General features: G+C 45.1%; 1 protein-coding gene across 10 annotated transcripts in view; it reads right to left on the bottom strand.

The window, feature by feature from the left end:
• The window catches only part of plekha7b (pleckstrin homology domain containing A7b), a 652966-nt gene that overhangs the window by 212990 nt on the left and 425432 nt on the right, over positions 1 to 14544 (bottom strand). The gene's annotated exons all lie outside the window — the stretch shown is intronic.

The following is a 14544-nucleotide window of genomic DNA, read 5'->3' as shown; positions in this document are numbered from 1 at the left end:
TGAGTACAGGGCTGGTGGGTGAAGGGGTCTTGGTGCGAGTTAGGACATGGGCAGATGACCTCAAATTTATGGAGAGTAGAATGTGGAGGCCGGCCAGGAGTGGGTTGGAAAAATCAAATCTAGAGGTAACAAAGGCATGGATATAGCAACACTGCTCTGTGTTGGCTGTTATTAAATCAATAAAAGATAGGAGTCACAAGTTGAAATAAGTCTTGAAATAGCAACCAACAAATAACCAAAGGTTTTCAAATAACAACGCAATCTTTTTCAGAGGAAAACAACCAACTGCCATAAAGGGCTTGAAGGTTCCAGGTTAAAGCCCTGGTTGAGTTAGCTGATCTCAGCTGCCGTTATGAGGGGGAAGGTTGTTGGGGACATAGGCAATAGAATTAAGGTTAGTGTCCCCTGAGTTAATAAGAGAAAACAAACCACTGTATGCAGGTTTCTAGCTCCTGATTGCTCTCAACTGACCCCTATTGAAGAAACAGCAGACACAGGATCAGGCACAATTGCAAAGCACCCTCACCCTTACCTCATAGTCAAATAAGCCACTGACACACAATGGCGAGACTCACAAAGTCCCTGGGTTGATATATTAAAGGTCACCAGATGACCACAGAAGCACGAGTCACCACTTTTAGGAAAATAGGCAAGAAAAGGAGAGAAAATTGGGAAGGGGAAAAAAAAAAACAATATTTCTTGGTTAGCTCCCAATTCCTTCGCAAATGTTGACTGTTCTGGAAAGTTAACATGCAGGTACAGCAAGCAATTAGGTACGTTAGCCTTTAATACAAAAGGCTGGGGAGTCGAGAACTAAGGGGTGAAAGTCTCAATAAGGGGGTCAGCCATTTACGACTGAGAGGAGGAGAAATTTCTTCACTCAAAGGATTGTGAATCTTTGGAGTTCTCGACCCCAAAGGGCTGTAGATGCTCAGTCGTTGAGTATATTCAGAACAGAAATCAATAGATTTTTGGATATTAAGGGATATGGGGATAGTGCGGGAAAGTGGAGTTGAGGTTGAAGATCTGCCATGATCTTATCGAATGGCGGAGCAGGTTCGAGGGGCTGAGTAGCCTACTTCTGCTCCTATTTCTTATGTCCTTATGTTCTAATCAACTACCTTCCACCAGATAGAGAGAGACAAAATGAAGGAATATAATGAAGAAGCACAAACACTGGTTAGGAAAAGTCTTCTGAAACTCGAGATTAAGGAACAAAAAATCTAAGCGGCAGTCCCAGGAATAGTATAGTTGCTACGAATACATTAATCTACTAAATTCATTGCAGATGGATTCAAACCTTGTCTTATTTTAAACCTTGTCCAGAGGGCAGGTGGTAGGTAGAGGGACAATGCTCATTTGGTTTTCATATAAAATGAGCATTGGCAGTTTAACAATTATCAAAACACAAATACTATAAATACAGTACGCAAGACATAAACTCAAGAGGCACTTGTTTATTCTATGGCTTTCTTTTTAACCAATAATAAAATGGGCATGATTACTGATTGTCTGTATGTACCCAATGAAAATGTCTCTCAAGCACTTAATTATTGCTCTGTGGGCAATTCATTCATAATTAAATGCAGGTTCCCATTATAACCAAGGGAAAAAATTTGGTTGCTTTGCACTAACGGGGCGCAAAACAACTAGCGCCCGAGCGCGGCAATGTTTGTGTCGCTCGCAAAATTGACCAGACATTTTGCTGCAGCGCTAAACACTACCGCCACGATCTCCTGCGCCCGCAGATTGTGGCGTCAGTTGAGCGTGCAGTGCCCCGTAGCGCCCTGGACCAGATATTAAGTGGTGCTGCCTGCCTTTCCGGCTGCCGCTAGCAACAACAGGTAGAGGGGAACGTTTTGCAGTCGGGAAGGGACTGGGGGAGCGCTATTTAAAGGCGGCCACTTCTTGCCTTTTTTTGTCAGCGACATTTTTGCACCACGCATTCTGAGAGAGACACACACTTCTGGAGAGATTCAATGCTGTGTGAAGGAGTTTTGGGTACTGAGCAGCACTTCGCAGGTTCATTTTGATTTGACCTTCCTTGCATCGATTTAGAGACTACTAGCTGAAGTGCCCGGCGGTGCCGAGGCTTTTTCGAGGGCATGTTGTTGTTGGAAGAGAGAGAGAGAGAGAGAGCGACTGGGGGGAAGAGAGAGAGCGACTGGGGGGAAGAGAGGGAGGGGAGGGGAGGGGGGAGGGGAGGGGAGGGGGGGGGAGGGGGGAGGGAGGGGAGGGGGAGGGGAAGGGAGGGCGGGGGGAGGGGGAGGGGGAGGGCGGGGAAGGGAGGGGAGGGGGGAAGGAAGGGAGGGAGGGGGGGAAGGGAGGGAGGGGGGGAAGGAAGGGAGGGAGGGGGGGAAGGGAGGGCAGGGGAGGGGAAGGGAGGGCAGGGGAGGGGAAGGGAGGGCGGGGGGGAGGGGAAGGGAGGGAGGAGGGGGAGGGAGGGCGGGGGGGAGGAAGGGAGGGAGGGGGGGAAGGGGGGAAGGGCGGGGGAGGGGAGGGGGGGGGGAGGGGGGATGGAGGGCAGGGGGGAGGGAGGGGAGGGAAGGCGGCGGGCCCCCCCCGGAGGTGAAGACCGCCGATTGCGCGCGCAGCAGGAGCTGAGACGCGGCGTCTCTCTCGGCCGGCGGGCCCGGTTGCCAGGGCAACCGTGACGCTGACCAAGCCAGAGAGAGAGACGCCGCGTCTCAGCTGCTCCTGCTGCGCGCGCGGCACCCCCCCCCCCCCCCCCCCCCGAGGGTCGCGGCCGCCCCCCCTCCCCCCCGAGGTGAAGACCGCCGATTGCGCCCGTTGCCAGGGTAACGCTGGACGCTCAGCAAGCCCCGGCAGAGAGAGACGTCTCAGCTCCTTCTGCGCGCGCACCCTAGCGGCGCTGGGCTGAGGCTCGGCCCTCCAGCCTTCGAGTGGGGCCTGGAGGTGCCTAGCTCGGGCGTGGGTACGGAGGAGACGCCGAGGCTTCTAGGCCTACCTGGAAAAACGGGGAAAGGTAGGAAAATTAATGAGATTAGATAAGTTAATTACTTTCTAAATCATTTTTTTTTTTAAACAGTATGTGTTTTAAAAGCAACGTTTTTTTTTAAGACGCAGAAAGCGGGAAAAAGAAAGGAAAAGTTTGGAATCAAGATGGCGGCGACTCACCTCGGTTCAGAACGATAAAGCCCGGCCACACGCACACCGATTGGCCCGGCAGCACACGCCAGCAACCCGGCGTACGATTGGTCGAGCTCGAGGTCACTCTGTCGCTAATGAGCGGATAATGAGATGCTAATGAGCGGAATGTTGAAGGTTTTTGGGATACCGCGGGCGCAATTTTAGCCCGGCCGAAACGTAAATACGCTTAAAACCGTCTCGGAAGCGTAAGCTTTCTTTGGAGGTAACGCGCGCGTAGGTACGCCCTGTAACTTTCGAATGCATACCCGCAACGCACACGCGATGACAGACAGATAGACAGATAGACAGAATGACAGAAGTACCGATTTATATATATAGATAGATGGGGGCTGCACTCTGAGCTCTTTCCCTGGGCCTCTCCATCGTTCTTTCCAGCAGAATTGATGTACAGGTCTCTCCAGGCTGAGATTCAAGGCTGCAATGAGCAGGATGTGGATGGAGAGCAAGATCGACCCTCCCCTTTAAGAACTGGCCGGTGTCAGTGTGTCTGTGTTCCATTGCTGACTGACATCACGAGCTTCGCCAGCGCTCTGAGGTAGCGCCTCGCTCCTCGGCCTTTGCGCCTTGAGCGGTGTGTAGCGCCTGATTTAGCACTCCAATCACCTCCACGGGTGATAGAAGCAAAGTTTGCAGTCGGAAGCGATAATTAGCGCCAGGCGCTAAACTTTGCGCCCGGCAGATAATTGCACCCCAAACGGGGCAAGACCGAATTTCTCCCCCCAATTTTTAAAGTGGTGAGAGAAAACAATGTAGGATTGCTTCAGATTTGACTTGTGCATTATGATCAAGGCCAGTACTTGCACTACCAGGAACATTGTACATTACATGGCACAACAACAGTTTACAAGCAGACATTACTAAAATGAATACATTTGATTTTACTAGTTGACAGCTGGGGGAAGGTAGTTGGAGAAACGGAACTAGGGTACCAATGGGCAAGACACAGAAATTCCTCAGCCTACTGCAATCTCCAGGAACGCTGGTCAATAATGATTGTGAATTTGCTTCTGAAATTCTGCATACATCAAACAAACTTCCAGCATCCCTGGTGGTTGTTGGTAAACCCACAGCCGAGTGTGCAGCTCAGCTGTACAGACCAGGAAGGGCCTGGGTTCGATCCTCAGTCTGATGAGTTAGCTGATCTGAGCCACGGCTATGGTCAGGGCAGTAAAATTGGTTTCAGCCGCTCTGGGGGTGAGGAGGAGAGCAATCAGTGAGGGTTCCCAATGCTGACTGCTGATCACAGATCCTTGCTGGAAAAAGTGCAATTGCTAATATCAGCTCAGAACAAGTTCAGGGTCAGCTGTGATGCCCTGTGGTGCAATGGCCTTCAGATACTCACCATCTCGACTCAAACAGAAAAGAAAACCTACTTGGGCAAAGTACCAGAGGGGTAATTAAGACTGTTCAACTGTAACCCAGCAAAAGTCAATGCCGTCAGGAAAAGAAGGCAATGAATTGGATAAAAGCATGTATGCATAGAGCTCTGCTTCCCTGGCTAAAAAGCACTGCAAGCCAGCAGCATAACTCACTATTGCCTGTGAGCACTGCCTCAAAACCCAGTGGCAGTGTCAAACTAGCAGGTGTACAGGCTGCCCAAAGGGAGTTTTCAGTGTAGTTCGCCACACCACACCTTTTGCAGATTTTAAGTTTTTACTGACAGTTTGCAGCAAGAATCATTTTACTCCTAAAAAATGTAGATACCATTCCTAGTACGTAAAGATGCTCCTTGTTCCACACTTTTTCTGTTGCTCCCTTGATGGTTCCTCCTTCAGTCATCAAGTCCCTGCCCTTTGGAACTCCCTCTAGATGTCCTTCTGTCTCGCCACCTCTTATCCTGTCCAGGAGGTGGATTTGTGACAAAATGGTTAAGCAGTTGCAGGGAGAGGTGGTTTTGGCCAGTGACTGAGTACCATAGTGAGAAGTCAGCCTCATAGTGGGCTTGGATTACACAGATGGTGCTCAGGTATGGTACTAAAGTGGTTATTGTACTGGACAAGCAACCCCCGCTATGTATCCAAATCTTACCATGACAAGTTGTGATACTGAATTCAATAAACCTGTTCATTTTGAGCAGCCACCAAGAAAAAGGACTACTGAAACTGTCAGATTGTTATGAATGCTTCACTAATGAACCAGCCACCGTCCTTAGTTTGGGCTATACGTGACTCTAATCCCACAATAGGTGATTGACTCTTAATGCCTTCTGAAAGGGTACAGAACACCAGCATAAGAGAAATATGAGAAGTGCTGAAGGGTTGGGGGTAGGGATTTGGGAGGACAGAATACCCGAGAGGGGAGAAATGAAAGGAGACCTGATGACAGAAGAGAGGGTCTAGCAGGGGTAAATAGAAAAGAAAAGAAAAAAGTAGAAATAAAAGTGATGGACTCGGCAGCCAAAATGCACTTGCGAATGGACACAGGGAAAACTCACGTTACATAGGCCTGGTTATGTAGCAACATTAGGATACATATATCCTGATAGCAAACGGGGAATAGAAAGGAAACAATAGGAAGGAGTCCAGAGTTAACGTCAGGGGTCCTGTGGTGTGATCAAGTTGACGTAGGTAGAGTTGAGTCAGTATGGAGCATTGACGAACTGATGCCCAGGTTCGGAGACAGGTGTGGAGGACAAGTGAGCCAGTAGCTGTTTGAAGGGTAGAGTGTCGGAGGACGCGCTGCTGGAGTTATTTCCATGGGAATGAGGAGCTAGGTGGTGTGGAAAAATGATCGTGGGGCAGAAAGACAGTAGTGAAGTTGGAGGTCATCATAAGATCCAGAGGCGGTGGATAAATGGACCATCCCAGACTCCTCCTTCAGCATCCCTGGGTATGCCCCGTCGCTCCGGCAGGATAGCTCCACCAGCAGTGGGACACAATGGTTTACAGTCAGGTGAGCTTGGTCAAGGAAGTCCTTAGCATTGACTGGTGACATGAAGTCTCATGGCTTCAGTTCAGACAAGGTCAAGGAAACCTTCTGCTAATCACCACCTACCGCCTCCCCCTCAACTGACAAATAAGTATGTCTCCACTTTGAACATCACTTGGAGGTAGCACTGAGGGAACCAAGGATTCAGATTTAACTATGGGTGGGATTTCAATGTCCACCAACAAGAGTGGCATAGAAATATCAGCACTAACAGCTGGCCAAGTCCTCAGAACTATAGCTGCTGGACTCAGCTGGTGTTCACAGTTAGGACCCTCTCTTTCATGTAGTGCAGCACTGTCATTGGGGTAAGCGGGACAGACTAAGGAAAGATCTAGCAGCCCAAAAGTGGACAGCATATGGGTCATCAGCAGCAGCAGCGGTATTCTATACCGCCACAATCTGTAATCACATAGCTCAACAATCCCTCCCTCCTCCAGCATCAACACTGGCTTAATGGGGAATGTAAATAGCATGCAGTGAGCAGCACCAGGCATATTAGAATGAGGCACGAACCTAGTGAAGCTACGACACTGGACTACCAGCATGATAAATACAAAAAGCAGTAGGCTACAGACAGAGCAACCAACAGCTCAGAGCAAATCTCTACAGCACTAACACATCCAGTCGAGAATGGCAGTGGACAATCAAGCAACTAATAGGAGGAGGTTTCATTAACATTCTCCAATATGGTGGAGCCCATCAAGTGAATACAAGAGACATGGCTGAAGTTTTTGCAAACATCTTCAGCCAAAAGTGCCAAGTTGATGATCCACTGGGCTCCCTCCCGAGGTCCCAACCATCATCGATATCAATTTCTGCCCAATTCAGTTTGCTCCACATTACATTAAGAAGTGGCTGAAGCTGGCACCAAGGAGCTCAGGCAAAACTGAGGTCAAAGGGGGTCAAGGTGAAAACCAACCCCAGTGGCGGAGATCATGCCCAACACAAAAGAAGATGGTTTGTTCGAGGCCAATCACAGTATCCCCATTACTGCAGGAGTTCTTCAGCAAAGTGTCCTCAACCCAACAATATTCAGCAGCTTCATCAATGACCTTCCTTTCACCTTATGATCAGGAATGGGGCCGTTCGCTGACAAGTCTAATTTATACAGCACTATTCACAACTCTTCTGACAATGAAGTAGATTATGTCAGCATACAGCAAGACCTGGATAACATCCAGGCTTGGGCTGACACATAGCAGGTAACATTTGTGCCAAATAAATGTACGGTAATAACCATCTCCAACAAGAAATGTTCCAACTATTTCCCCCAGCCTTCAACAGCGCCACCATTGCCAAGTACTCCTGGATCAACATTCTGGGGCACACCACTGACCAGATGCTTAACTAGACCAACCATATCAACAATGTAACTAGATGTGAAAGGCACAAGCTGGGTATTCTTAGACAAGTGGCTCATCTCTGGACCTCTCAAAACAGCTCAACCTTCTGCAAGTCAAGGGTGTAAAGGAAATTCACCCTGAACCTGGATGGATGCAAGTTCAACAGCACTCAAGAAGCTAAACACCATCCAGGACAAAGCAGTCTGCCTGACCAGGGCCCCTGCCACTGGATTTGATACCCTCCCCTTCCAGTGCAGCAAGATCATGAAAATACCACCACCTCCAAAAGCCCCTCCCCAAGTCATGCACCATTCTCTCGGACATATACCACTGCTCCTTCCTCACTGGGTCAAAATCCTGAAACACTCTACCTAACACGACTGTGGGATCACCATCACCATAAGGACTACAGCAATTCAACAAGATAGGAACACAGGAGCAGGAGTAGGCCATTCAGCCTCTCAAGCCTGTTCCGCCATTCGGTGAGATCATGGCTGATCTGCGATCTAACTCCATATACCTGCATTTGGCCCATATCCCTTAATACCTGTGGTTAACAAAAAGCTATCAATCTTCGATTTAAAATTAACAATTGATCTAGCATCAATTGCCGTTTGCAGAAGAGAGTTCCAAACTTCTACCACCCTTTGTGTGTAGAAGTGTTTCCTAATTTTACTCAATGATGAAGGAACAGTAATTTTTAGACTATGCCCCCAGTCCTAGAATCCCCAAGCAGCAGAAATAGTTTCTCTCTATCTACCCTATCTGTTCCCCTTAATATCCTGAAAACTTTGATCAGATCACCCCTTAACCTTCTAAATTCTAGGGAATACAACTCTAATTTGTGTAATCTCTCCTCTTAACATAATCCTTGAAGTCCGGGTATCATTCTGGTAAACCTACGCTACACTCCTTCCAAGGCCAATATATCCTTCCTCAGGTGTGGTGCCCAGAACTGCTCAGTTCTCCAGATGTGGTCTAACCAGGGCTTTGTACAGCTGCAGCATAACTTCGACCCTCTTGTATTCTAGTCCTCTTGATACAAAGGCCAGCATTCCATTAGCCTTTTTGATTATGTTCTGTACCTGTTCATGACATTTTAATGATCTATGTACCTGAACCCCCAAGTCTCTTTGGTCATCCACTGTTTTTAGCTTTTTACCATTTAGAAAGAAGTCTGTTCTATCCTATTTAGGTCCAAAGTGGATGACCTCGCATTTGTTTACATTGAAATCCATTTGCTACAGTTTTGCCCATTCACTTAATCTATCAATATCTTTGTAATTTTATGCTATCATCTACACTGCCTACAATGCCGCTTATCTTTGTGTCATCGGCAAATTTGGATATATGACTTTCTATGTCATCCAAGTCGTTAATAAATAGTGAATAGTTGAAGTCCCAACACAAATCCCTGCAGGACACCACTAGTCACATCCTGCTAATTTGAGTACCTACCCATTATCCTTACTCTGTCTCCTGCCGCTCAGCCAATTTCCTAACCAGGTCAATAATTTGCCCTCAACTCCGTGGGCTTCTACCTTAGAGAACAGTCTCTTATGTGGTACTTTATCAAATGCCTTCTGGAAGTCCATATAAATAACATCATTAGACATTCCCCTGTCCACTACTTTAGTCACCTCTTCAAAAAATTCAATCAGTTTGTCAGGCATGACCTACCTTTCACAAATCCAATCTGATCAACTGAGAATTTGCAAGGTGTTCAGTCACCCTATCCTTAATTATAGACTCTAGCAATTTCCCCACAACAGATGTTAGGCTAACTGGTCTATAATTCCCTGTTTTCCCTCTCTCGCCATTCTTAAAAAACAGAGTGACATGCACAATTTTCCAATCTAAAGGGACGGTTCCTGAACCTAGAGAACATTGGAAGATCATAGTTAGGGCATCTGCAATGTGCTCACCTACTTCCTTTAAAACCCTGGGATGAAAACCATCTGGCCCTGGGGATTTGTCACTCTTTAGTGCCATTATTGTCTTTATTACTGTTATTTTACCTACGTTAATTTTATTGAGTCCCTGTCCCTGATTAAATATGAATTTCTTCTACCACCATCAGGGCAACTAGGGATGGGCAATAAATGTTGTGTTGCCAGGTTACCCATATCCGAATAATAAATTAAAAAATATATAAATACAAGTTTGTTTTTATTTATACACTGCATAATGTCTATTCTTAGCAAATGTTCCTTCATTCTCTCAATTTATAAATATATTTATAATAGTTTTATATTTACATAAATAACTTCGTAAGTCACTAAATATAAGGTAATCTCCATGAATTTCATTTTACAGGATGCAGAAGAGAACATAGAAATCTGACATATGTTAATAATGGCACTTAAATGAAGCTGCACCTTTTTTCTAAACTGAATACAGAATTATTTCACACAATATTCCACCTACTCTTTAATTGTACTTGCCACACTGAACGATCCCTTTAGGCATAATTGTTCTCCTCACCCACTTGCCTAAGTTTCAGCCACTTCAACCCAAGTGCTTATATTTTTCCATCTACTGCTGCCATAGTAACTGAATGTATGGAATGCGACAGAGCACATGGCTGGTTCTCTGGGGCTCGATTACTGGCACTAACAGCTGCATTACTTGCTCAACACAGGGCCTGCAACCTAGCTGTTGCTGAAAGATGAATGCTATATGACCACAGGTTGGAAGGTAGGTTTAAACTAAAATAAAATAACCACCATTGTCTTTTTCTTTGCACACTTCTAGGATTTTATTTTTACCAGATTTATATTCCCTACTAGTTGCTAATAATAGAGGTTTGTCACCTATGAATAGCTTTTAATCCCAGTGGACCATACAATTGCTTTTTTTTTTAATGTGGATTTTGGGGGGAGGACTTCAGATTATCTAGTTTCTTCAGATGGCAATTGTGCTGCTCTTGTGCTGTGATGCGAGTTCATATTCCAGCATGAATGTGTACTCTTACCAGAGGCAAATTAATGTGCTACAAGTCTATACCTCTTAAAAAAAAATTACACAATAGGTCTCACAAGGCAATGCCTCATCTGTTCTGTGATCCCATGCAAGAACTACACAGATTCGAGGCGCAGCATTGCAAAGATGAAAATATCCTTGTGTTGTACGTTTCAATTTGCAGTCTGAAAATACTAGTTTGGTTTATTTAATTTAGGGCTGAAAGATAATCATTTATAAATAAATAAATACATAGGAGTAACTAACCTAGTAACAATGAATAGAAATTAACTGCTGCTCAAATATCAATTGCATCTCTATTGAATAGACCTACTGGGTTCTCATTTACTTGTTCTAAAAATAACTCTCATGGTTATGGTGGATGTAGAATTCACACAATACATATGCCATATAATAAATATACCCAGATGAGAAATTCCAGAAATTGGTCCCAGTAAGAATGGACCAGGAAAATCCCAGCTTCAACCCTGATCCTTGCTGATCTCAGTCAGTGGTAGAGATGCTCCCACTGACCTCAGTATCATTCTTCTTAAAAAAAAAAAATCCGCAGCTTTTTCAATGCTGGAGGAATGATGTGGAAACGGCACGTGTATAGATGTCAGGTGAGAAATAGGTTCAGATAGTCTGTAAAGCCAAACACTGTCCATGATTAAACAGTTGGCCATGCTCATTGTCTAGGCTCACATGCATGAAGAATGGGCGCTTGGCTAAGGTATGGGAGGGCATCTGATGCATCTGGAGCTGGACCCCAGCAAGTGTTAACACCATCAGAAGAGGCGACCAGAAAATAGGTGTGAAACTAAAAAAACACTTCTGTGGTTTCAAAGAATCTGTTAAGCAGTACAGCTGCAAACATATTTCACAGAAAGTCTCTAATAGTATAATAACAGCCAACACCAAACACATAATACACTTAAGTCAACATCAATCATCCGTGCACTTCTTTGATTAGCATTATTCCAAATATTAATCATGGTGAGTGCTTCACTCAAATCAGATCATTTATAAAAATTTATTGCATGATTTCAATTGGTAACTAATGCAAACGGTTGCCAATACAGCAGCTTCTCCTTCCACCTTTTTCTCCCGCATTTTTCCTCTGCCTCCCTCCAAAGGACAGATATGTGCACTGTGTTCTTCAAGTAGCTAGCTCTGGTTAAATTATCAACTAAGTTGGTTTTACTATCAACTAAGCCAGAGTCCATTTTGGCTTAGTTGATAGTAAAACCACCCCCAAGTGGGCTCTCAACGACTTAGATGATAGGATAGAGAGTCATGTATCCAAGTTTGCTGATGACATTGTAAGCAGTGTAGATGGAAGCAATTACAAAGAGATATTAATAGATTAAGTCAAGGAGGAAAATTATGGCAAATGGATTTCACTGTAGGCAAGTGTGAGGTCGTTCACTTTGAAGCTAAAAAGGATAGATCAGAGTAATTTCTAAATGGTGGAAAGCTAGAAACAGTGGAGGTCCAAAGAGACTTGGGGATCCATGTACATAAGAGTGTTAGAATGTCACGGAGAGGTACAAAAAATAATCAAAAAGGCTAATGAATGCTGGTCTTTATAGAAACAAAGAAAAATAGAAGCAGGAGTAGGCCATTCGGCCCTTCGAGCCTGCTCCACCATTCAATATGATCATGGCTGATCCTCTATCTCAATACCATATTCCCGCACTCTCTCCATACCCCTTGATATGCCTTGTGTCTAGAAATCTATCTATCTCCTTCTTAAATATATTCAGTGACTTGGCCGCCACAGGCTCACCACCCTCAGTGAAGAAATTTCTCCTCATCTCAGTCCTAAATGTCCTACCCCGTATCCTGAGACTGTGACCCCTCGTTCTAGACACCCCCCACCCCCCCTAGCCAGGGGAAACATCCTCCCTGCATCCAGTCTGTCTAGCCCTGTCAGAATTTTATACGTTTCAATGAGATCCCCTCTAATTCTTCTAAATTCTAGTGAATACAGGCCAAGTCGACTCAATCTCTCCTCATACGACAGTCCTGCCATCCCAGGAATCAGTCTGGTGAACCTGCGCTGCACTCCCTCTAAGGCAAGTATATCTTTTCTTAGGTAAGGAGACCAAAACTGCACACAGTACTCCAGGTGTGGTCTCACCAAGGCCCTGTATAATTGTAGTAAGACATCCTTGCTCCTGTACTCAAATCCTCTTACAATGAAGGCCAACATATCTTTTGCCTTTCTAACAGTTGGCTGCACCTGCATGTTTGCTTTCTGTGGCTGGTGAACAAGGGCACCCAGGTCCCTTTGTACATCAACATTTTCCAATCTATCACTATTTAAATAATACTCTGCCTTTTTGTTTTTCCTACCGAAGTGGATAACTTCACATTTATCCACGTTATACTGCATCTGCCATGTATTTTCCCACTCACTCAACTTGTCTAAATCGCCTTGAAGCCTCTTTGTATCCTCCTCACAACCCCACGTAGTTTTGTGTCGTCAGCAAACTTGGAAATATTACATTTGGTTCCCTCATCCAAATCATTGATATATATTGTGAATAGCTGGGGCCCAAGCACTGATCCCTGCGGTACCCCACTAGTCACCGCCTGCCACCCCAAAAAAGACCCATTTATTCCTACTCTGTTTCCTGGCTGTTGACTAATTTTCAATCCATGCCAGTATATTACCCCCAATCCCATGTGCTTTAATTTTGCACACTAACCTCTTATGTGGGACTTCATCAAAGGCCTTCTGAAAATCCAAATACACCACGTCCACTGGTTCTCCCTTATGGATTCTACCAGTTACATCCTCAAAAAACTCCAATAGGTTTGTCAAACACGATTTCCCTTTCATAAACCCAGGTTGACTTTGGCTAATCCCGTTGATAATTTCCAAGTGTCCTGTTATCACATCCTTTATAACAGACTCTAGCATTTTCCCTACTACTGATGTTAGGCTAACTGATCTGTAGTTCAGTTTTCTCTCTCCCTCCTTTTTTAAATAGTGGGGTTACATTTGCCACCCTCCAATCTGCAGGAATTGTTCCATGATCTATAGAATTTTGGAAGATGACAACCAATGCATCCACTATTTCCATGGCTACCTCCATATATCTGGAGGACTAGAATACAAGGGGGTAGAAGTTATGCTACAGCTATACAAAGCCTCAGTTGGACCTGGAATACTGTGTTCAGTTCTGGGCACCACACCTTAGGAAGGATATATTGGCCTTGGCGGGGGTTTGGGGGCGGGAGGTGGTGCAGTGTAGATTTAACAGAATGGTACCTGGACTCCAAGGGTTAAATTACGAGGAGAGATTACACAAACTAGCGCTGTATTCCCTGGAATTTAGGTGGTGAAGGGGTGATTTATTGAAGTTTATAAAATATTAAAGGAAACTGATGAGAAACTATTTCCACTGGTTGGGAAGTCGAAGCCTCGGGGACATAGCCTAAAAGTTACAGCCAGGCCTTTCAGGAATGAAGTTAGGAAACACTACACAGAAAGGATGGTAGAAGTTTCGAACTCTCTGCCACAAATGGCAGCTAATTCTACGTCAAATTGTTAATTTTAAATCTGAGATGGATAGATTTTTGTGAACCAAAGGTAGCAACATAGGAACACAGGAATAGGAGTAGGCCATTTAGCCCCTCGAGCCTGTTCCGCCATTCAATAAGATTATGGCTGATCTGTGACCTAACTCCATATACCCGCCTTTGCACCATATCCCTTAATATCTTTGGTTAACAAAAAGCTATCAATCTCCGATTTAAAATTAACAATTGATCTAGCGTCAATTGCCATTTGTGGAAGAGAGTTCCAAACTTCTACCACCCTGTGTGTAGAAGTGTTTCCTAATTTCACTCCTGAAGCGATGGCTCTAATTTCTTAGACTATGCCCCCAGTCCTAGAATCCCCAACCAGCGAAAATAGTTTCTATCTACCCTATCTGCTGCCCTTAATATTCTGAAAACTTCGACCAGATCACCTCTTAACCTTCTAAATTCTAGGGAATACAACCCTAATTTGTGTAATCTCTCCTCGTAACTTAACCCTTGAAGTCCAGGTATCATTCTGGTAAACCTACGCTGCACTCCCTCCAAGGCCAATATATCCTGCACCATAACTTCTTCCCCCTTGTATTCT

The sequence above is a fragment of the Somniosus microcephalus genome, chromosome 15 (assembly GCF_052327205.1).
Source record: "Somniosus microcephalus isolate GS21.2 chromosome 15, FLI_Smic_1.0, whole genome shotgun sequence".
NCBI classification, from domain to species: domain Eukaryota; kingdom Metazoa; phylum Chordata; class Chondrichthyes; order Squaliformes; family Somniosidae; genus Somniosus; species Somniosus microcephalus.
Note: the sequence above shows the minus strand (reverse complement) of the source record. Positions and strands in the feature narration are given on the sequence as shown.